Raw genomic sequence first — 23,091 nt, forward strand, 5'->3', positions numbered from 1 at the left:
CAAATGGCACATTAACATCGTAATTAAATATCTGCCATCATGAAAGAGGGTCCGAATAAGTGTCCGAGTGTTTAAACCCTAATGCTTGAGAAATGGCAGGTAAACAATATAATTATATATTTGTCATCATGCAAGAGGGTCCGAATAAGTGTCCGAGTGTTTAAACCCTAATGCATGAGAAATGGCAGGTAAACACCATAATTACATATCTCTCATCATGTAAGAGGGTCTGAATAAGTGTCCTAGTGTTTAAACCCTAATGCATGAGAAATGGCAGGTAAACACCTTAATTACATATCTTCCATTATGCAAGAGGGTCTGAAGAAGTGTCCGACTGTTCGAACTGTAATGCATGAGAAATGGAAAATAAACACAATAATTACATATCCGCCATTACGCAAGAGGGTCCGAATAAGTTTCCGAGTGTTTAAACCCCAATGCATGAGAAATGGCAAGTAAACACCATAATTACATATTTGCCATCATGCATACAGATCCGAATACGAGTCCGATTGTCCGAATCCTAATGCACGAGAAATGGCAAGTAAACACCATAATTACGTATCTGCCATCATGCAAGAGGGTCCGAATCAGTGTCCGTGTGTTTAAACCCTAAAGCATAAGAAATGGCAAATAAACACCATGATTACATAACTGCCATCTTGCAAGAGGGTCCGAATAATTGTCCGAGTGTTTAAGCCCTAATGCATGAGAAATGGCAGGTAAACAACATAATTATATATCTGCCATCACGATAGAGGGTCCGGATAAGTGTCCGAGTGTTTAAACCCTAATGCATGAGAAATGGCAAGTAAACACCATAGTTACATATTTGCTATCATGCAAGAGAGTCCGAATAAGTGTCCTAGTGTTTAAACCCTAATGCATGAGAAATGGCAGGTAAACACCTTAATTACACATCTGCCATTATGCAAGAGGGTCTGAAGAAGTGTCCAACTGTTCGAACTGCAATGCTTGAGAAATGGCAAATAAACACCATAATTACATATCCGCCATCACGCAAGAGGGTCCGAATAAGTTTCCGAGTGTTTAAACCCAAATGCATGAGAAATGGCAACTAAACACCATAATTATATATCTGCCATCAAGCATACGGGTCCGAATACGAGTCCGATTGTCTGAATCCTAATGCACGAGAAATGGCAAGTAAACACCATAATTACGTATCTGCCATCATGCAAGAGGGTTCGAATCAGTGTTCGTGTGCTTAAACCCTAATGCGTAAGAAATGGCAAATAAACACCATGATTACATAACTGCCATCAAGCATGATGGTCCGAATAAGTGTCCGAGTGTTTAAACCCTAATGCATGAGAAATGGCAGGTAAACAACATAATTATATATCTGCCATCATGCAAGAGGGTCCGGATAAGTGTCAGAGTGTTTAAACCCTAATGCATGAGAAATGGCAAGTAAACACCGTAATTACATATTTGCCATCAAGCAAGAGAGTCTGAATAGGTCTCCGAGGGTTTAAACCCTAATGTATGAGAAATGACAGGTAAACACCATAATTATATATCTGCCATCATGCACGAGGGTCCGAACGCGTGTCCGTGAATTTGAATCGTAATGCACGCGAAATGGCAAATAAACACCATAATTGTATATCTGTCATCATGCAAGAGGGTCCGAATAAGTGTCCAAGTGGTTAAACCCTAATGCATGACAAATGGCATGTTAACACCGTAATTACATATTTGCCATCACTTAAGAGGGTCCGAATAAGTGTCCGAGTGTTTAAACCCAAATGTATGAGAAATGGCAGGTAAACAACATAATTATATATCTACCATCACGCAAGCGGGTCCTAAAAAGTGTCTGAGTGTTTGAACCCTAATGCATGAGAAATGGCAAGTAAACACCATAATTACATATCTGCCATCATGCAAGAGAGTCCAAATAAGTGTCTGAGTGTTTAAACCCTAATGAATGAGAAATGACAAGTAAACACCATAATTACAAATCTGCCATCTTGCAAGAGGTTCCGAATGCGTGTCTGAGTGTTCGAATCGCAATGCACGCGAAATGGCAAGTAAACACCATAATTGCATATCTGCCACCATGCAAGAGAGTCCATAATAAGTTCCCGAGTGTTTAAACCCTAATGCATTAGAATTGGCAAGTAAACACCATAATTACATCTCTGCCATCATGCAAGAGGGTCCAGATAGGTGTCTGAGTGTTCAAACCAAAATGCATGAGAAATGGCAAATAAACACCATGATTACATATCAGCCATCCGGCAAGAGGGTCCGAATAAGTGTCCGATTCTTTAAACCCTAATGCATGAGAAACGGCAGGTAAACACCTTAATTACATATCTGCCATCATGCAAGAGGGTCTGAATATGTGTCCGAGTGTTCGAACTGTAATGCATGAGAAACGAAAAATAAACACCATAATTACATATCTGCCGTCATGCAAGGTAGTCCGAACATGTTTTCGAGTGTTTAAACCCAAATGCATGAGAAATGGCAAGTAAACACCATAATTACATATCTTCCATTATGCGTAAAGGTCCGAATACGAGTCCCATTGTCCGAATCCTAATGCACGAGAAATGGAGAGTAAACACCATAATTACATATCTGCCATCATGCAAAAGGGTCCGAATAAGTGTCCGTGTGTTTAAACCCTAATGCATGAGAAATGGCAAATAAACACCGTGATTACATAACTGCCATCATGCAAGAGGGTCCGAATTGGTGTCCGAGTGTTTAAACCCTAATGAATGAGAAATGACAGGTAAACACCATAATTAGATATCTATCATCTTGCAAGAGGGTCCGCATAAGTGTCTGAGTGTTTAAACCATAATGCATGAGAAATGGCAAGTAAACACCATAATTACATATCTGCCATCATGAATAAGTGTCCGAGTGTTTAAACCCTAATGCATGAGAAACGGCCAATAAACACCATAATTACATATCTGCCATCATGCAAGAGGGTCCAGATAAGTGTCTGAGTGTTTAAACCCTAATGCATGAGAAATGGCACGTAAACACCATAATTACATATCTGTCATCATGCAAGAGAGTCTGAATAAGTGTCCAAGTGTTTAAACCCTAATGCATGAGAAATGACACGTAAACACCATAAATACATATCTACCGCCATGTCAGAGGGTCCAAATAAGTGTCCGAGTGTTTAAACCCAAATGCATGAGAAATGGCAGGTAAACACCATAATTACATATCTCTCATCATGCAAGAGGGTCCGAATAAGTGTCCGAGTGTTTAAACCCTAATGCATGAGAAACGGCAAATAAACACCATAATTACATATCTGCCATCATGTAAGAGGGTCCGAATAGGTGTCCGAGTGTTTAAACCCTAATGCATGAGAAATAACTAGTAAACACCATAATTACATATCTGCCATCATGTAAGAGAGTCTGAATAAGTGTCCGAGTGTTTAAACCCTAATCCATGAGACATGACATGTAAACACCATAATTACAGATCTGCCATCATGCAAGAGGGTCCGAATACGTGTCCGAGAGTTCGATTCGTAATGCACTCGAAATGGCAAGTAAACACCACAATTGTATATTTGTCATCATGCAAGACGGTCCGAATAAGTGTCCGAGTGTTTAAACCCTAATGCATGACAAATGGCACGTTAACACCGTAATTACAAATCTGCCATCATGCGAGAGGGTCCGAACAAGTGTCCGAGTGTTTAAACCCAAATGCATGAGTAATGGCAGGTAAACAACATAATTATATATCTGCCCTCATGCAAGAGGGTACAGATAAGTGTCCGAGTGTTTAAATCCTAATGCATGAGGAATGGCAAGTAAACACCACAATTACATATCTGTCATCGTGCAAGAGAGTCCGAATAAGTGTCTGAGTGTTCGAATTGTGCAAGAGGGTCCGAATGCATGTCCGAGTGTTCGAATTGTAATGCATGCGAAATGGCAAGTAAACACCATAATTACATATCTGCCATCAAGCAAAAGGGTCCGAATGCATGTCCGAGTGTTCGAATCGTAATACACGTGAAATGACAAATAAACACAATAATTGCATATCTGCCATCATGCAAGAGTGCCCGAATAAGTGTTTGAATGTTTAAACCCTAATGCATGACAAATGGCACATTAACACCGTCATTACATATTTGCCATCATGAATGAGGGTCCGAATAACTGTCCGAGTGTTTAAACCCTAATCCATGAGAAATGGCAGGTAAACAACATAATTATATATCTGCGATCATGCAAGAGGGTCCAAATAAGTGTTCGAGTGTTTAAACCCTAATGCATGAGATATGGCAGGTAAACACCATAATCACATATCTCTCATCATGCAAGAGGGTCCGAATAAGTGTCCTAGTGTTTAAACCCCAATGCATGAGAAATGGAAAGTAAACACCTTAAGTACATATCGGCCATTATGCAAGAGGGTCTGAAGAAGTGTCCGAGTGTTCGAACTGTAATGCATGAGAAATGGCAAATAAACACCATAATTACATATCCGCCATCATGCAAGAGGGTCCGAATAAGTTTCCGAGTGTTTAAACCCAAATGCATGAGAAATGACAAGTAAACACCATAACTACATATCTGCCATCATGCATACGGGTCCGAATACGAGTCCGATTGTCCGAATCCTAATGCACGAGAAATGGCAAGTAAACACCATAATTACGTATCTGCCATCATGTAAGAGCGTCCGAATCAGTGTCCGTGTGTTTAAACCCTAATGCATAAGAAATGGCAAATAAATACCATGATTACATAACTGCTATCACGCAAGAGGGTTCGAATAAGTGTCCTCGTGTTTAAACCCTAATGCAAGAGAAATGGCAGGTAAACAACATAATTATATATCTGCCATCATGCAAGAGGGTCCGGATAAGTGTCCGAGTGTTTAAACCCTAATGCATGAGAAATGGTAAGTAAACACCATAATTACATATTTGCCATCATGCAAGAGAGTCTGAATAAGTGTCCGATGGTTTAAACCCTAATGCGTGAAAAATGACATGTAAACACCATAATTACATATCTGCCACCATGCACGAGGGTCCGAACGCGTGTCCGAGAGTTCGAATCGTAATGCACGCGAAATGGCAAGTAAACACCATAATTGTATATCTGTCATCTTGCAAGAGGGTCCGAATAAGTGTTCGAGTGGTTAAACCCTAATGCATGACAAATGGCATGTTAACACCGTAATTACATATCTGCCATCATGTAAGAGGGTCCGAATAGTGTCCGAGTGTTTAAACCCAAATGCATGAGAAAGGGCAGTTAAACAACATAATTATATATCTGCCATCATGCAAGAGGGTCTGGAAAACTGTCCGAGTGTTTGAACCCTAATGCATGAGAAATGGCAAGTAAACACCATAATTACATATCTGCCATCATGCAAGAGAGTCCGAGTGTTTAAACCCTAATGCAAGGGAAATGACAAGTAAACACCATAATTACAAATCTACCATCATGCAAGAGGTTCCGAATGCATGTCTGAGTGTTCGAATCGTAATGCACGCGAAATGGCAAGTAAACCACACAATTGCATATCTGCCATCATACAAGAGGGTCTAAATAGGTGTCTGAGTGTTTAAACCCAAATGCATGAGAAATGGGAAATAAACACCATGATTACATATCTGCCATCATGCAAGAGGGTCTCAATAAGTGACCGAGTGGTTAAACCGTAATGCATGAGAAATGGCAGGTAAACACCATAATTAGATATCTGTCATCATGCAAGAGGATCCACATAAGTGTCGGAGTGTTTAAACCCCAATGCATGAGAAATGGCAAGTAAACACCATAATTACATCTCCGCCGTCATGCAAGAGGGTCTAAATGGGTGTCTGAGTGTTTAAACCCAAATGCATAAGAAATGGCAAATAAACACCATGATTACATGTCTCCCATCATGCAAGAGGGTCCGAATAAGTGTCCGAGTGGTTAAACCCTAATGCATGAGAAATGGCAGGTAAACACCATAATTACATATCTGCCATCATGCAAGAGGGTCCGGATAAGGATCCGAGTGTTTAAACCCTAATACATGAGAAATGGCACGTAAACACCATAATTACATATCTGCCATCATGCAAGAGTTAAGTGTCCGAGTGTTTAAACCCTAATGCATGAGAAATGACATGTAAACACCATAAATTTATATCAGCGATCTTACAAGAGGGTTCGAATGCGTGTCTGAGAGTTCGAATCGTAATGCACGCGAAATGGTAAGTAAACACCATAATTGTATATCTGTCATCGTGTAAGTGGGTCCGAATAAGTTTCCGAGTGTTTAAACCCTAATACATGACAAAGGGCACGTTAACACCGTAATTACATATCTGCCATCATGCAAGAGGGTCCGAATAAGTGTCCGAGTGTTTAAACCAAAATGCATGAGAAATGGCAGGTAAACAACATAATTATATATCTGCCATCATGCAAGAGGGTCTGGATAAGTGTCCGAGTGTTTAAATCCTAATGCATGAGAAATGGCAAGTAAACACCATAATTACATATGTACCATCATGCAGAGAGTCCGAGTAAGTGTCCGAGTGTTTAAACCCTAATACATGAGAAACGACAAGTAAACACCATAATTACATTTCTGCCATCATGGAAGAGGGTCCGAATGCGTGTCCGAGTGTTCGAATCGTAATGCACGCGAAATGGTAAGTAAACACCATAGTTACATATCTGCCATCATGCAGAGGGCCCGAATAAGTGTCCGTGTGTTTAAACCCTAATGCATGAGAAATGGCAAATAAACACCATGATTACATAACTGCCATGAAGCATGAGTGTCCGAATAAGTGTCCGAGTGTTTAAACCCTAATGCAGGAGAAATGGCAGGTAAACACCATAATTACATATCTTTCATCATGCAAGAGGGTCCGAATAAGTGTCAGAGTATTTAAACCCTAATGCATGAGAAATGGCAAGTAAACACCATAATTACATATCTGCCATCATGCAAGAGGGTCTGAATAAGTGTCCGAGTGTTTAAACACTAATGCATAAGAAACGTCAAATAAACACCATAATTACATATCTGCCATCATGCAAGAGGGTCCAGATAAGTGTCCGAGTGTTTAAACCCTAATGCATGAGAAATGGCAAGTAAACACCATAATTACATATCTGCCATCATGCAAGATGGTCCGAATGCATGTCCGACAGTTCGAATCGTAATGCACGCAAAATGGCAAGTAAACACCACAATTATATATATGTCATCATGCAAGCGGATCCGAATAAGTGTCGGAGTGTTTAAACCCTAATGCATGGCAAATGGCACGTTAGCACCGTAATTAAATATCTGCCATCATGCAAGAGGGTTCGGATAAGTGTCCGAGTGTTTAAACCCTAATGCATGAGAAATGGCAAGTAAACACAATAATTACATATCTGCCATCAAGCAAGAGAGTCCGAATAAGTGTCCAAGTGTTTAAACCCCAATGCATGAGAAATGACAAGCAAACACCATAATTACGTATCTGCCATTATTCAAGAGGGTCCGAATGCGTGTCCGAGTGTTCGAATCGTAATGCACGTGAAATGGCAAGTAACACCGTAATTACATATCCGCCATCATGCAAGATGGTCCAGAATAAGTGTCCGAGTGTTTAAACCCTAATGCATAACAAATGACATGTTAACACCGTAATTACATATCTGCCATAATACAAGAGCATCCGAATAAGTGTCCGAGTGTTTAAACCCTAATGCATGAGAAATGGCAGGTAAACAACATAATTATATATCTGCCATCAGGCAAGAGGGTCCGAATAAGTGTCCGAGTGTTTAAACCCTAATGCATGAGAAATGGGAAGTAAACAACATAATTGTATATCTGTCATCATGCAAGAGGGCTCGAATAAGTGTCCGAGTGTTTAAACCCTAATGCATGAGAAATGGAAAGTAAACACCATAATTACATATCTGCCATCATGCAAGAGGATTCGAATAAGTGTCCGAGTGTTTCAAACCACATACATGAGAAATGGTTGGTAAACAACATAATTATATATCTGCCATCATGCAAGAGGGTCCGGATAAGTGTCCGAGTGTTTAAACCCTAATGCATGAGAAATGGCAAGTAAACATAATAATTACATATCTGCCATCAAGCAAGAGAGTCCGAATAAGTGTCCAAGTGTTTAAACCCTAATGCTTGAGAAATGACAAGTAAACACCATAATTACATATCTGCCGTTATGCAAGAGGGTCCGAATGCGCGTCCGAGTGTTCGAATCGTAATGCACGCGAAATGGCAAGTAACACCGTAATTACATATCTGCAATCATGCAAGATGGTCCAGAATAAGTGTCCGAGTGTTTAAACCCTAATGCATAACAAATGACACGTTAACACCGTAATTACATATCTGCCATCATGCAAGAGGATCCGAATAAGTGTCCGAGTGTTTAAACCCCAATGCATGAGAAATGGCAAGTAAACACAATAATTACAGATCTGCCATCATGCAAGAGAGTCCGAATAAGTGTCCAAGTGTTTAAACCCTAATGCATGAGAAATGACAAGTAAACACCATCATTACATATCTGCCATTATGCAAGAGGGTCCGAATGCGTGTCCAAGTGTTCGAATCGTAATGCACGCGAAATGGCAAGTAACACCGTAATTACATATCTGCCATCATGCAAGAGGGTCCAGAATAAGTGTCCGAGTGTTTAAACCCTAATGCATAACAAATGGCACGTTAACACCGTAATTACATATCTGCCAACATGCAACAGGAACCAAATAAGTGTCCGAGTGTTTAAACCCTAATGCATGAGAAATGGCAGGTAAACAACATAATTATATATCTGCCATCAGGCAAGAGGGTCCGAATAAGTGTCTGAGTGTTTAAACCCTAATGCATGAGAAATGGGAAGTAAACAACATAATTCTATATCTGTCATCATGCAAGTGGGCCCGAATAAGTGTTCGAGAATTTAAACCCTAATGCATGAGAAATGGAAAGTTAACACCATAATTACATATCTGCCATCATGCAAAAGGGTCCGAATGCATGTCCGACAGTTCTTTTTTTTTGGGTGAATAAGAAATAAAAAAAACAGAAAGATTTACAAGAATACAAGGGGCATACCCCAGGCCCTAACAACAGAATAACAACACGAGCCTCGGCCCACAGTCACCGAAGCCCAATGAAACACAAAACAAAAACACTAGACCAAACCTAGGAGCTACATCCGAAACCTAGGAGAGCCAATTGAAAACTAGCCAATCGAACTGTACAAAGGCCATATCCTATGATGAATAGGGACCTTGTACAAAAGACAAAGGCAGCAGCCAACAAGCACCACTACAACAGTCAGAAACTCCCTACACAACCCGTAGGGATAGGCACCATCACACCCACAAAACCTCCCTGCACAACCCATAGGGATAGGCACCTGTAACAAAATAAATATAATACAAAAATAGCAACCCAAACAAACCGAAGTGATGAACCAAGAGGGGCCCATCCTACCGAATTGCTCAAAAAACCTGTTACACGAGACACCAAAATATACATGAAACCTCCTACACAACCCGTAGGAGTAGGCAAACTGCAAACTAAAACTGTGTACAAATAAAAAGAAAGACCACTGATTAGCTCCCACTTGTAGCATAGCAAGGCGCTTGAAGCAGCCATCACCATGGTACATATACACCCTGCCAACTGCCACCCAAACCTGAACAGCAATCAGCCACCACTCCTCCACAGCATGAGAGAAATAAACTGTTAACAGCCTCAGGTAACTACGGATTAAGGAATTACCACACCACCGAACCACGACATAAACCACAACCAGCCATGGATAGAAATTACCACCTTCGTAATGAAGATCATAAAGTAGCAGAAATAACAAGCACACTGTATAAGACCTCCCCACACTCGGCCCACAGTAAAAAACATTCTTACACTCCATATAGAACCTCACACCACTTGGCCCACACCTCACATGATTTCTCAATAGAACAAGATAGATAGTATACTTGAAAGCTCCATAAACCTGCATAAAACATATATAATATATAATAAATGTTAGAGCAAAACATGTATACTGTCTCTCTTCACTCAACCCACAGTGGCAGAGAATACTTTGCTTGCTCACATCACTCAACCCTCCAATCAGCCACTTCAATGATATAGGATTCATCATAACCTGATAAGAAAGGAAAGAACCTACAAAAGAACACCCAATTAGTAAAACCCCACAGTATATGCTCACCATCACTCGACCCTAATTGTAGGTGAACTCCCACCACTCATTCTCCTGCCATCTGCAGTAGCATTGGTCGGCTGCATAATTTTGTAGGGAAGATTCCATTTCTCCAAAAACCAGTGATCACCTGCAGAAGATTTAATGTTTTCCAAAGAAAGAAGCCTACCCCTAACCATTTGGATAATAGAGTTAGTAACAACCTCTTCAGGTTTGTGGACTTTACAAAAGATTCTACTATTCCTCTCCATCCAAATGTGGTAGACAGTGCAGAGAAAAGACAACCTCAAAATCAGCACTTTCAAGGAATTACCACAGGTAGATTTAGTAGCAAACTCAACAGTGCCCAACCAAGACCATGTCCGACAGTTCGAATCGTAAAGCACGCACAATGGCAAGTAAACACCACAATTATATATTTGTCATCATGCAAGAGGGTCCGAATAAGTGTCTGAGTGTTTAAACCCTAATGCATGGCAAGTGGCACGTTAACACCGTAATTACATATCTGCCATCATGCAAAAGGGTCCGAATAAGTGTCTGATTGTTTCAACCCAAATGAATGAGAAATGGTAGGTAAACAACATAATTATATATCTGCCATCATGCAAGAGGGTCCGGATAAGTGTCCGAGTGTTTAAACCCTAATGCATGAGAAATGGCAAGTAAACACAATAATTACATATCTGCCATCAAGCAAGAGAGTCCGAATAAGTGTCCAAGTGTTTAAACCCTAATGCATGAGAAATGACAAGTAAACACCATAATTACATACCTGCCATCATGCATACGGGTCCGAATGCGTGTCCGAGGGTTCGAATCGTAATGTACGCGAAATGGAAAGTAACACCATAATTACATATCTGCCATCATGCAAGAGGGTCCAGAATAAGTGTCCGAGTGTTTAAACCCTAATGCATAACAAATGGCAGGTTAGCACCGTAATTACATATCTGCCATCATGCAAGAGGATCCGAATACGTGTCCGAGTGTTTAAACCCTAATGCATGAGAAATGGCAGGTAAACAACATAATTATATATCTGCCATCAGGCAAGAGGGTCCGAATAAGTGTCCGAGTGTTTAAACCCTAATCCATGAGAAATGGGAAGTAAACAACATAATTGTATATCTGTCATCATGCAAGAGGGCCCGAATAAGTGTCCGAGTGTTTAAACCCTAATGCATGAGAAATGGAAAGTAAACACCATAATTACATATCTGCCAACATGCAAGAGGGTCCGAATGCATGTACGACAGTTCGATCGTAATGCACGCGAAATGGCAAGTAAACACCACAATTATATATCTGTCATCATGCAAGAGGGTCCGAATAAGTGTCTAAGTGTTTAAACCCTAATGCATGGCAAGTGGCACGTTAGCACCGTAATTACATATCTGCCATCATGCAAGAGGGTCCGAATAAGTGTCTGATTGTTTCAACCCAAATGAATGAGAAATGGTAGGTAAACAACATAATTATGAATCTGCCATCATGCAAGAAGGTCCGGACAAGTGTCCGAGTGTTTAAACCCTAATGCATGAGAAATGGCAAGTAAACACAATAATTACATATCTGCCATCAAGCAAGAGAGTCCGAATGAGTGTCCAAGTGTTTAAACCCTAAAGCATGAGAAATGACAAGTAAACACCATAATTACATATCTGTTGCCATGCATACGGGTCCGAATGCGTGTCCGAGTGTTCGAATCGTAATGTACGCGAAATGGCGAGTAACACCACAATTACATATCTGCCATCATGTAAGAGGGTCCAAAATAAGTGTCCGAGTGTTTAAACCCAATGCATAAGAAATGGTACGTTAACACCGTAATTACATATCTGCCATCATGCAAGAGGATCCGAATACGTGTCCGAGTGTTTAAACCCTAATGCATGAGAAATGGCAGGTAAACAACATAATTGTATATCTGCCATCATGTGTGAGGGTCCGGATAAGTTTCCGAGTGTTTAAACCCGAATGCCTGAGAAATGGCAAGTAAACACCATAATTACATATCTACCATCATGCAAGAGAGTCCGAATAATTGTCCGAGTGTTTAAACCCTAACGCATGAGAAATGACATGTAAACACCATAATTACATATATGCCATCACGCAAGAGGGTCCGAATGCGTGTCCGAGTGTTCGAATCGTAATGCACGCGAAAAGGCAAGTAAACACCATAATTACATATCTGCCATCATGCAAGAGGGCCTGAATAAGTGTCCGAGTGTTTAAACCCTAATGCATAAGAAATGGCAGGTAAACACCATAATTACATTTCTCTCATCATGCAAGAGGGTCTGAATAAGTGTCTGAGTGTTTAAACCCTAATGCATGAGAAATGGCAAGTAAACACCATAATTACATATCTGCCATCATGCAAGAGGGTCTGAATGAGTGTCCAAGTGTTTAAACCCTAATGCAAGTGAAACAGCAAATAAACCCCATAATTACATATCTGTCGTCACGCAAGAGGGTCCGGATAAGTGTCCGAGTGTTTAAACCCTAATGCGTGAGAAATGGCAAGTAAACACCATAATTACATATCCGCCATCATACAAGAGAGTCCGAATAAGTGTCCGAGTGTTTAAACCCTAATGCCTGAGAAATGACATGTAAACACCATAATTACATATCTGCCATCATGCAAGAGGGTCCGAATAAGTGTCGAAGTGTTTAAACCCTAATGCACGAGAAATGCCAAGTAAACACCATAACTACATATCTGCCACCATACATAAGGGGTTGAATAAGTGACCGAGTGTCCGAACCCTAATGCATGAGAAATGGAAAATAAATGTCATAATTACATATCTTGAATCATGCAAGAGGGTCCGAATAAGTTTTCGAGTGTTTAAACCTCACTGCATGAGAAATAGCAAGTAAACACCAAAATTACATATCTGCCATATATCATGCATGAGGGTCCGAATACGTGACCGAGTGTTCGAATCCAGATGCACGAGAAATGGCAAGTAAATGCCATAATTACATATATGCCATCATGCAAGACGGTCTGAATGGGTGTCCGAGTGTTCGAACCCGAATGCATGAGAAATGGCAAGCGAACACCATAATTACATATCTGCCATCATGCAAGGGGTTCCGAATAAGTGCACGATTGTTTAAACCCTAATACATGAGAAATGGCAAGTAAACACCATAATTACATCTCTGCCATCATGCAAGAAGGTCCAAATAAGTGTCCGAGTGTTTAAACCCAAATGCATGAGAAATGGCAAATAAACACCATGATTACACATCTGCCATCAGGCAAGAGGGTCTGCATAAGTGTCCGAATGTTTAAACCCTAATGCATGAGAAATGGTAGGTAAACACCTTAATTACATATCTGCCATCATGCAAGAGGGTCTGAATAAGTGTCCGAGTGTTCAAACTATACTGCATGAGAAATGGCAAACAAACACCATAATTACATATCTGCCATCATGCCAGAGCGTCCGAATAAGTTTCCGAGTGTTTAAACCCAAATGCATGAGAAATGACAAGTAAACAACGTAATTACATATCTGCCATCATGCATAAAGGTCCGAATACGAGTCCGATTGTCCGAATCCTAATGCACGAGAAATGGCAAGTAAACACCATAATTACATATTTGCCATCATGCAAGAGGGTCCGAATAAGTGTTCGAGTGTTTGAATCCAAATGCATGAGAAATGGTAGGTAAACACCATAATTACATATCTCTCATCATGCAAGAGGGTCCGAATAAGTGTCTGAGTGTTTAAACCATAATGCATGAGAAATGGCAAGTAAACACCATAATTACATATCTACCATCATGCAAGAGAGTCTGAATAAGTGCCCGAGAGTTTAAACCCTAACGCATGAGAAACGGCAAATAAACACCGTAATTACATATCTGCAATCATGCAAGAGCGTCCGAATAAGTGTCCGAGTTTTTAAACCATAATGCATGAGAAATAGCACGTAAACACCATAATTACATATCTGCCATCATGTAAGAGAGTCCAAATAAGTGTCCGAGTGTTAAAACCCTAATGCATGAGAAATGACATGTAAACACCATAATTACATATCTGCCATCATGGAAGAGGGTCCGAATGCGTGCCCGAGAGCACGAATCGTAATGCACGCGAAATGGCAAATAAACACCATAATTGTATATCTGTTATCAAGCAACAGGGTCCGAATAAGTGTCTGAGTGTTTAAACCCTAATGCATGACAAATGGCACGTTAACACCATAATTACATATCTGCCATCATGCAAGAGGGTCCAAATAAGTGTCCGAGTGTTTAAACCCAAATGCATAAGAAATGGCAAGTAAACAACAGAATTATATATCTGCCATCATGCAAGGGGTCCTGATAAGTGTCCGAGTGTTTAAACCCTAATGCATGGAAAATAGCAAGTAAACACCACAATTAAATATCTGCCATCATGCAAGAGAGTCCGAATAAGTGTCCGAATGTTTAAACCCTAATGCATGAGAAATGACAAGCAAACACCATAATTACATATCTGCTATCATGCAAGAGGGTCCGAATGCGTGTCTGAGTGTTCAAATCGTAATGCACGCGAAATGGCAAGTACACACCATAATTACATAACTGCCATCATGCAAGAGGGTCCGAATGCGTGTCAGAGAGTTCGAATCATAATTCATGTGAAATGGCAAGTAAAAAACATAATTATATATTTGCCATCATGCAAGAGGGTCTGAATATGTTTCCGAGCGTTTAAACCCTAATGAATGAGAAATGGCAAGTAAACACCATAACTACATATCTGCCACCATGCAAGAGAGTTCGAATAAGTGACCGAGTGTTCGAACCCGAATGCATGAGAAAGGGCAAATAAACACCATAATTACATATCTTGCATCATGCAAGAGGGTCCGAATAATTTTCGAGTTTTTAAACCCCAATGCATGAGAAATGGCTAGTAAACATCATAATTACATATCTACGATCATGCATGGCAGTCCAAATACGTGACCAAGTGTTCGAATCCTAATGCAGGAGAAATGGCAAGTGAACACCACAATTACATATCTACCGTCATGTAAGAGGGTCCGAATGGGTGCCCGAGTGTTCGAACCCTAATGCATGAGAAATGGAAAGTAAACACCTATATCACATATTTGCCATCATGTAAGGGGTTCCGAATAAATGTCCCATTGTTTAAACCCTAATCCATGAGAAATGGCAAGTAAACACCATAATTACATATCTGCCATCATACAAGAGGGTCCGAATAAGTGTCCGAGTGTTTAAACTCAAATGCAAGATAAATGGCAAATAAACACCTTGATTACATATCTGCCACCATGCAAGAGGGTCGGAATAAATGTTATAGTGTTTAAACCGAAATGCGTGAGAAATGGCAGGCAAACAGCATGATTACATATCTGCCATCATGCAAGAGGGTCCGAATAAGTGTCCGAGTGTTTAAACCCTAATGCATGAGAAATGGCAAGTAAACAACATAATTATATATTTGCCATCATGCAAGAGGGTCCGAATAACTGTCCGGGTGTTTAAACCCTAATACATGCGAAATGGAAAGTAAACACCATAAGTACATATATGCCACCATACAAGAGGGTTCGAATAAGTGACCGAGTGCCTGAGCCCTAATGCCTGTGAAATGGCAAATAAACACCATAATTTCATATCTTGCATCATGCAAGGGGGTCCGAATAAGTTTTCGAGTGTTTAAACCCCAATGCATGAGAAATGGCAAGTGAACACCAAAATTACATATCTACCATAATGCATGAGGGTCCAAATACGTGACCGAGTGTTCGAATCCTAATGCACAAGAAATGGCAAGTAAATACCACAGTTACATATCTGCCATCATACAAGAGGGTCCGAATGGGCGTCCGAGTGTTTGAACCCGAATGCATGAGAAATGGCAAGCAAACACCATAATTACATATCTGCCATCATGCAAGGGGTTCCGAATAAGTCTCCGATTGGTTAAACCCTAATGCATGAGAAATGGCAAGTAAACACCATAATTACATCTCTGCCATCATGCAAGAAGGTCCGAATAAGTGTCCGAGTGTTTAAACCCAAATGCATGAGAAATGGAAAATATACACCATGATTACCTACCTGCCATCAGGCACGAGGGTCCGAATAAATGTCCGAGTGCTTAAAACCTAATGCATGAGAAATGGCAGGTAAACACCTTAATTACATATCTGCCATCATGCAAGAGGGTCTAAATAAGTGTCCGAGGGTTCGAACTGTAATGCATGAGAAATGGCAAATAAACACCATAATTACATATCTGGCATCATGCAAAAGGGCCCGAATAAGTGTCCGAGTGTTTAAACCCAAATGCATGATAAATGGCAAATAAACACCATCATTACGTATCTGCCACCATGCAAGAGGGTCTGAATAAGTGTTCGAGTGTTTCAACCCAAATGCATGAGAAATGGCAGGTAAACAGCATGATTTCATATCTGCCATCTTGCAGGAGGGTCCGAATAAGTGTCCGAGTGTTTTAAGCCCCAATGCATTAGAAATGGCAAGTAAACAACGTAATTATATATCTGCCACCATGCAAGAGGGTCCGAATAAGTGTCCGAGTGTTTAAACCCTAATGGATGAGAAATGGAAAGTAAACACCATAATTACACATCTGCCATCATGCAAGAGGGTCCGAATACGTGTCTGGGTGTTTAAACCCTAATGCATTAGAAATGGCAAGTAAACACCATAACTACATATCTGCCACCATGGAAGAGGGTTCGAATAAGTGACCGAGTGCCGGAACCCTAGTGCATGAGAAATGGCAAATAAACACCATAATTACATATCTTACATCATGTAAGAGGGTCCGAATAAGTTTTCGAGTGTTTAAACGACTGTGCATGAGAAATGGCAAGTAAACACCAAAATTACATAGCTGCCATTATGCATGAAGGTCCGCACCCATGACCGAGTGCTGGAAGCCTAATGCACGAGAAATGGCAAGTAAATACCACAATTACATATCTGCCATCATGTAAGCGGGTCCGAATGGGTTTCCGAGTGTTCAAACCAGAATGCATGAGAAATGACAAGTAAACACCATAGTTACATCTCTGCCATCATGTAAGAGAGTCCGAATAAGTGTCCGAGTGTTTAAACCCAAATGCATGAAAAATGGCAAATAAACACCATGATTACATATCTGCCATCAGGCAAGAGGGTCCGAATAAGTGTCCGAGTGTTTAAACCCTAATGCATTAGAAATGGCAGGTAAACACCTTAATTACATATCTGCGATCATGCAAGAGGGTCTGAATCAGAGTCCGAGTGTTCGAATTGTAATGCTTGAGAAATGGCAAATAAACACCATAATTATATATCTGCCATCATGCAAGAGGGTCCGAATAAGTTTCCGAGTGTTTAAACCCAAGTGCATGAGAAATGGCAAGTAAACACCATAATTACATATCTACCATCATGCATAAGGGTTCGAATACGAGTCCGATTGTCCGATTCCTAATGCACGAGAAATGGCAAGTAAACAGCATAATTACAAATCTGCCATCATGCAAGAGGGTCCGAATAAGTCCTCGCGTGTTTAAACCCTAATGTATGAGGAATGGCAGGTAAACAAAAAAATTATATATCTGCCATCATGCAAGAGGGTCCGAATAGGTGTCCGAGTGTTTCAACCCTAATGCATGATAAATGGAAAGTAAACACCATAATTACATATCTGCCATCATGGAAGAGGGTCTGAATATGTGTCTGGGTGTTTAAACCCTAATGAATGAGAAATGGCAAGTAAAAACGATAACTACATATCTACCACCATGCAAGAGGGTTCGAATAAGTGACCGAGTGTTCGAACCCTAATTCATGAGAAATGGAAAATAAATACCATAATTACATATCTTGCATCATGCAAGAGGGTCCGAATAAGTTTTTGAGTGTTCAAACCACAATGCATGAGAAATGGCAGGTAAACACCATAATTACATATCTGTCATCACGCATGAGGGTCCGAATACGTGACCGAGTGTTCGAATCCTAATGCACGAGAAATGGCAACTGAACACCACAATTACAAATCTGCCATCATGCAAGAGGGTCTGAGTGGGTGTCTGAGTGTTCGAACCCTAATCCATGAGAAATGGCAAGTAAACACCATAATTACATATCTGCCATCATGCAAGAGGCTCCGAATAAGTGTCCGAGTGTTTAAACCCAAATGCAAGATAAATAGCAAATAAACACCATGATTACATTTCTACCACCATGCAAGAGGGTCCGAATAAGTGTCCGAGTGTTTAAACCCAAATACATTAGAAATGGCCGGTAAACAGCATGATTAGTTATCCGCCATCATGCAAGAGGGTCTGAATAAGTGTCCGAGTGTTTAAACCCTAATGCATGAGAAATGGCAAGTAAACAACATAATTACATATCTGTCACCATGCAAGAGGGTCCTAACACGTATCCAGGTGTTTAAACCCTAATGCATGAGAAATGCCAAGTAAACTCCATAACTATATATCTGCCACCGTGCAAGAGGGTTCGATTAAGTTTTCGAGTGTTTAAACCCCAACGCTTGAGAAATGGCAAGTGAACACCATAATTACATATCTGCTATCATGCATGAGGGTCCGAATACGTGACCGAGAGTTCGAATCCGAATGCACGAGAAATGTCAAGTGAACACCACAATTACATATCTTTCATCATGAAAGAGGGTCCGAATGGGTGTCTGAGTGTTCGAACCCTAATGCATGAGAAATGGCGAGTAAACACCATAATTACATATCTGCCATCATGCAAGAGGGTCCGAATATGTGATCGAGTGTTCGAATCCTAATGCACGAGAAATGGCAATTAAGTACCATAATTACATATCTGCCACCATGCAAGAGGGTCCGAATGGGTGTCCGAGTGTTCAAACCCGAATGTATGAGAATTGGCAAGCGAACACCATAATTACATATCTGCCATCATGCAAGGGGTTCCGAATAAGTGTCCGATTGTTTAAACCCTAATGCATGAGAAATGGCAAGTAAACACCATAATTACATCTCTGCCATCATGCAAGAGGGTCTGAATAAGTGTTCGAGTGTTTAAACCCTAATGCATGAGAAATGGCAAATAAACACCATGATTACATATCTGCCATCAGGCAAGATGATCCGAATAAGTGTCCGAGTGTTTACACCCTAATGGATGAGAAATGGCAGGTAAACACCTTCGTTACATATCTGCCATTATGCAAGAGGGCCTGAATAATTGCCCGAGTGTTCGAACTGTAACGCACGAGAAATGGAAAATAAACACCATAACTACATATCTGCCATCATGCAAGAGGGTCCGAATAAGTTTCCGAGTGTTTAAACCCAAATGCATGCGAAATGGCAAGTAAACATGATAATTACATATCTACCATCATGCATAAGGGTCCGAATATGAGTCCGATTGTCCGAATCCTAATGCATGAGAAATGGCAAGTAACACCATAATTACATATCTGCCATCATGCAGGAGGGTCCGAATAAGTGTCCATTTGTTTAAAACCTAATGCTTGAGAAATGGCAAATAAACATCATGATTACATAACTGCCATCATGCAAGAGGGTCCGAATAAGTGTTCGAGTGTTTAAACCATAATGCATGAGAAATGGTAGGTAAACACCATAATTACATATCTCTCTTCACGCAAGAGGGTCCGAATAAGTGTCCGAGTGTTTAAACCAAATGCATGAGAAATGACATGTAAACAACATAATTACATATCTGCCATCATGCAAGAGGGTCCGAATGCGTGTCCGAGAGTTCGAATCGTAATGCACGCAAAATCGCAAGTGAACACCATAATTGTATATCTGTCATCATGCAAGAGGGTCCGAATAAGTTTCCGAGTATTTCAACCCTAATGAATGGAAAATGGCACGTTAACACCGTAATTACGTATCTGCCATCATGCAAGAGGGTCCGAATAAGTGTCCGAGTGTTTAAACCCTAATGCATGAGAAATGACTTGTAAACACCATAATTACATATCTGCTATCATGCAAGAGGGTCCGAATGTGTGTCCGAGAGTTCGAATCGTAATGCACGTGAAATGGCAAGTAAACACCATGATTGTATATCTGTCATCATGCAAGAGGGTCCGAATAAGTGTCCAGTTGTTTAAAGCCTAATGCGTGGCAAATGGCACGTTAACACCGTAATTGCATATCGGCCATCATGCAGGAGAGTCTGAATAAGTGTCCGAGTGTTTAAACCCTAATGCATGAGAAATGGAAGGTAAACGACATAATTATATATCTGCCATGCAAGAGGGTCCGGATAAGTTTCTGAGTGTTTAAACCCTAATGCATGAGAAATGGCAAGTAAACGCCATAATTACGTATCAGCCATCATGCAAGAGAGTCCGAATAAGTGTCCGAATGTTTAAACCCTAATGCAAGAGAAATGACAAGTAAACACCATAATTACATATCTGCCATCATGCAAGAGGGTCCGAATCCGTGTCCGAGTGTTCGAATTGTAATGCACGCGAAATGGCAAGTAACACCATAATTGCATATCTGCCATCATGCAAGAGGGTCCGAATAAGTGTCCGAGTGTTTAAACCCTAATGCATGAGAAATGGCAGGCAAACAACATAATTATATATCTGCCATCATGCAAGAGGGTCCGAATAAGTGTCCGAGTGTTTAAACCCTAGTGCATGAGAAATGGAAAGTAAACACCATAATTACATTTCTACCATCATGCGAGAGGGTCCGAATACGTGTCCGGGTGTTTAAACTCTAATGCGTGAGAAATGGCATGTAAACACCATTACTACATATCTGTCACCATGTAAGAGGGTTCGCATAAGTGACCGAGTGTTCGATCCCTAATGCATGAGAAATGGCAAATAAATACCATAATTACATATCTTGCATCATGCAAGAGGGTCCGAATAAGTTTTCGAGTGCTTAAACCCCAACGCATGAGAAATGGCAAGTAAACACCGTAATTACATATCTGCCATCATTCATGAGGGTCCGAATACGTGACCGAGTGTTCGAATCCTAATGCACGAGAAATGGCAAGTAAATACCATAATTACATATCTGCCATCATACAAGAGGGTCCGAATGGGTGTCCGAGTGTTCGAATCCTAATGCATGAGAAATGTCAAGTAAACACCATAATTACATATCTGCCATCATGCAGGAGGGTCCGAATATGTGTCTGAGTGTTTAAATCCAAATGCATGATAAATCGCAGATAAACACCATGATTACATATCTGCCACCATGCAAGACGGTCCGAATACGTGTCCCCAAATGCATGAGAAATGACAGGCGAACAGCATGATTACATATCTGCCATCATGCAAGAGCCGAATACTTGTCCGGGTGTTTAAAGCCTGATGCATGAGAAATGCCAAGTAAACACCATAACTACATATCTGCCACCATGCAAGAGGGTTCGAATAAGTGACCGAGTGTTCGAACCCTAATGCGTGAGAAATGGCAAATAAACACCATAATTACATATCTTGCATCATGCAAGAGGGTCCGAATAAGTTTTCGAGTGTTTTTTTTTGGGTGAATATATTTTTCGAGTGTTTAAACCCCAACACTTGAGAAATGGCAAGTGAACACCGTAATTACATATCTGCTATCATGCATGAGGGTCCGAATACGTGGCCGAGAGTTCGAATCCGAATGCACGAGAAATGTCAAGTGAACACCACAATTACATATCTTTCATCATGAAAGAGGGTCCGAATGGGTGTCTGAGTGTTCGAACCCTAATGCATGAGAAATGGCGAGTAAACACCATAATTACATATCTGCCATCATGCAAGAGGGTCCGAATATGTGATCGAGTGTTCGAATCCTAATGCACGAGAAATGGCAAGTAAGTACCATAATTACATATCTGCCACCATGCAAGAGGGTCCGAATGGGTGTCCGAGTGTTCAAACCCGAATGTATGAGAATTGGCAAGCGAACACCATAATTACATATCTGCCATCATGCAAGGGGTTCCGAATAAGTGTCCGATTGTTTAAACCCTAATGCATGAGAAATGGCAAGTAAACACCATAATTACATCTCTGCCATCATGCAAGAGGGTCCGAATAAGTGTTCGAGTGTTTAAACCCTAATGCATGAGAAATGGCAAATAAACACCATGATTACATATCTGCCATCAGGCAAGATGATCCGAATAAGTGTCCGAGTGTTTAAACCCTAATGGATGAGAAATGGCAGGTAAACACCTTCATTACATATCTGCCATTATGCAAGAGGGCCTGAATAATTGCCCGAGTGTTCGAACTGTAACGCACGAGAAATGGAAAATAAACACCATAACTACATATCTGCCATCATGCAAGAGGGTCCGAATAAGTTTCCGAGGGTTTAAACCCAAATGCATGCGAAATGGCAAGTAAACACGATAATTACATATCTACCATCATGCATAAGGGTCCGAATATGAGTCCGATTGTCCGAATCCTAACGCTTGAGAAATGGCAAGTAACACCATAATTACATATCTGCCATCATGCAGGAGGGTCCGAATAAGTGTCCATTTGTTTAAAACCTAATGCTTGAGAAATGGCAAATAAACATCATGATTACATAACTGCCATCATGCAAGAGGGTCCGAATAAGTGTTCGAGTGTTTAAACCATAATGCATGAGAAATGGTAGGTAAACACCATAATTACATATCTCTCTTCACGCAAGAGGGTCCGAATAAGTGTCCGAGTGTTTAAACCAAATGCATGAGAAATGACATGTAAACAACATAATTACATATCTGCCATCATGCAAGAGGGTCCGAATGCGTGTCCGAGAGT

The sequence above is a fragment of the Camellia sinensis genome, chromosome 11, assembly GCF_055761805.1.
Source record: "Camellia sinensis isolate YWXY chromosome 11, ASM5576180v1, whole genome shotgun sequence".
Classification (NCBI taxonomy): Eukaryota; Viridiplantae; Streptophyta; class Magnoliopsida; order Ericales; family Theaceae; genus Camellia; species Camellia sinensis.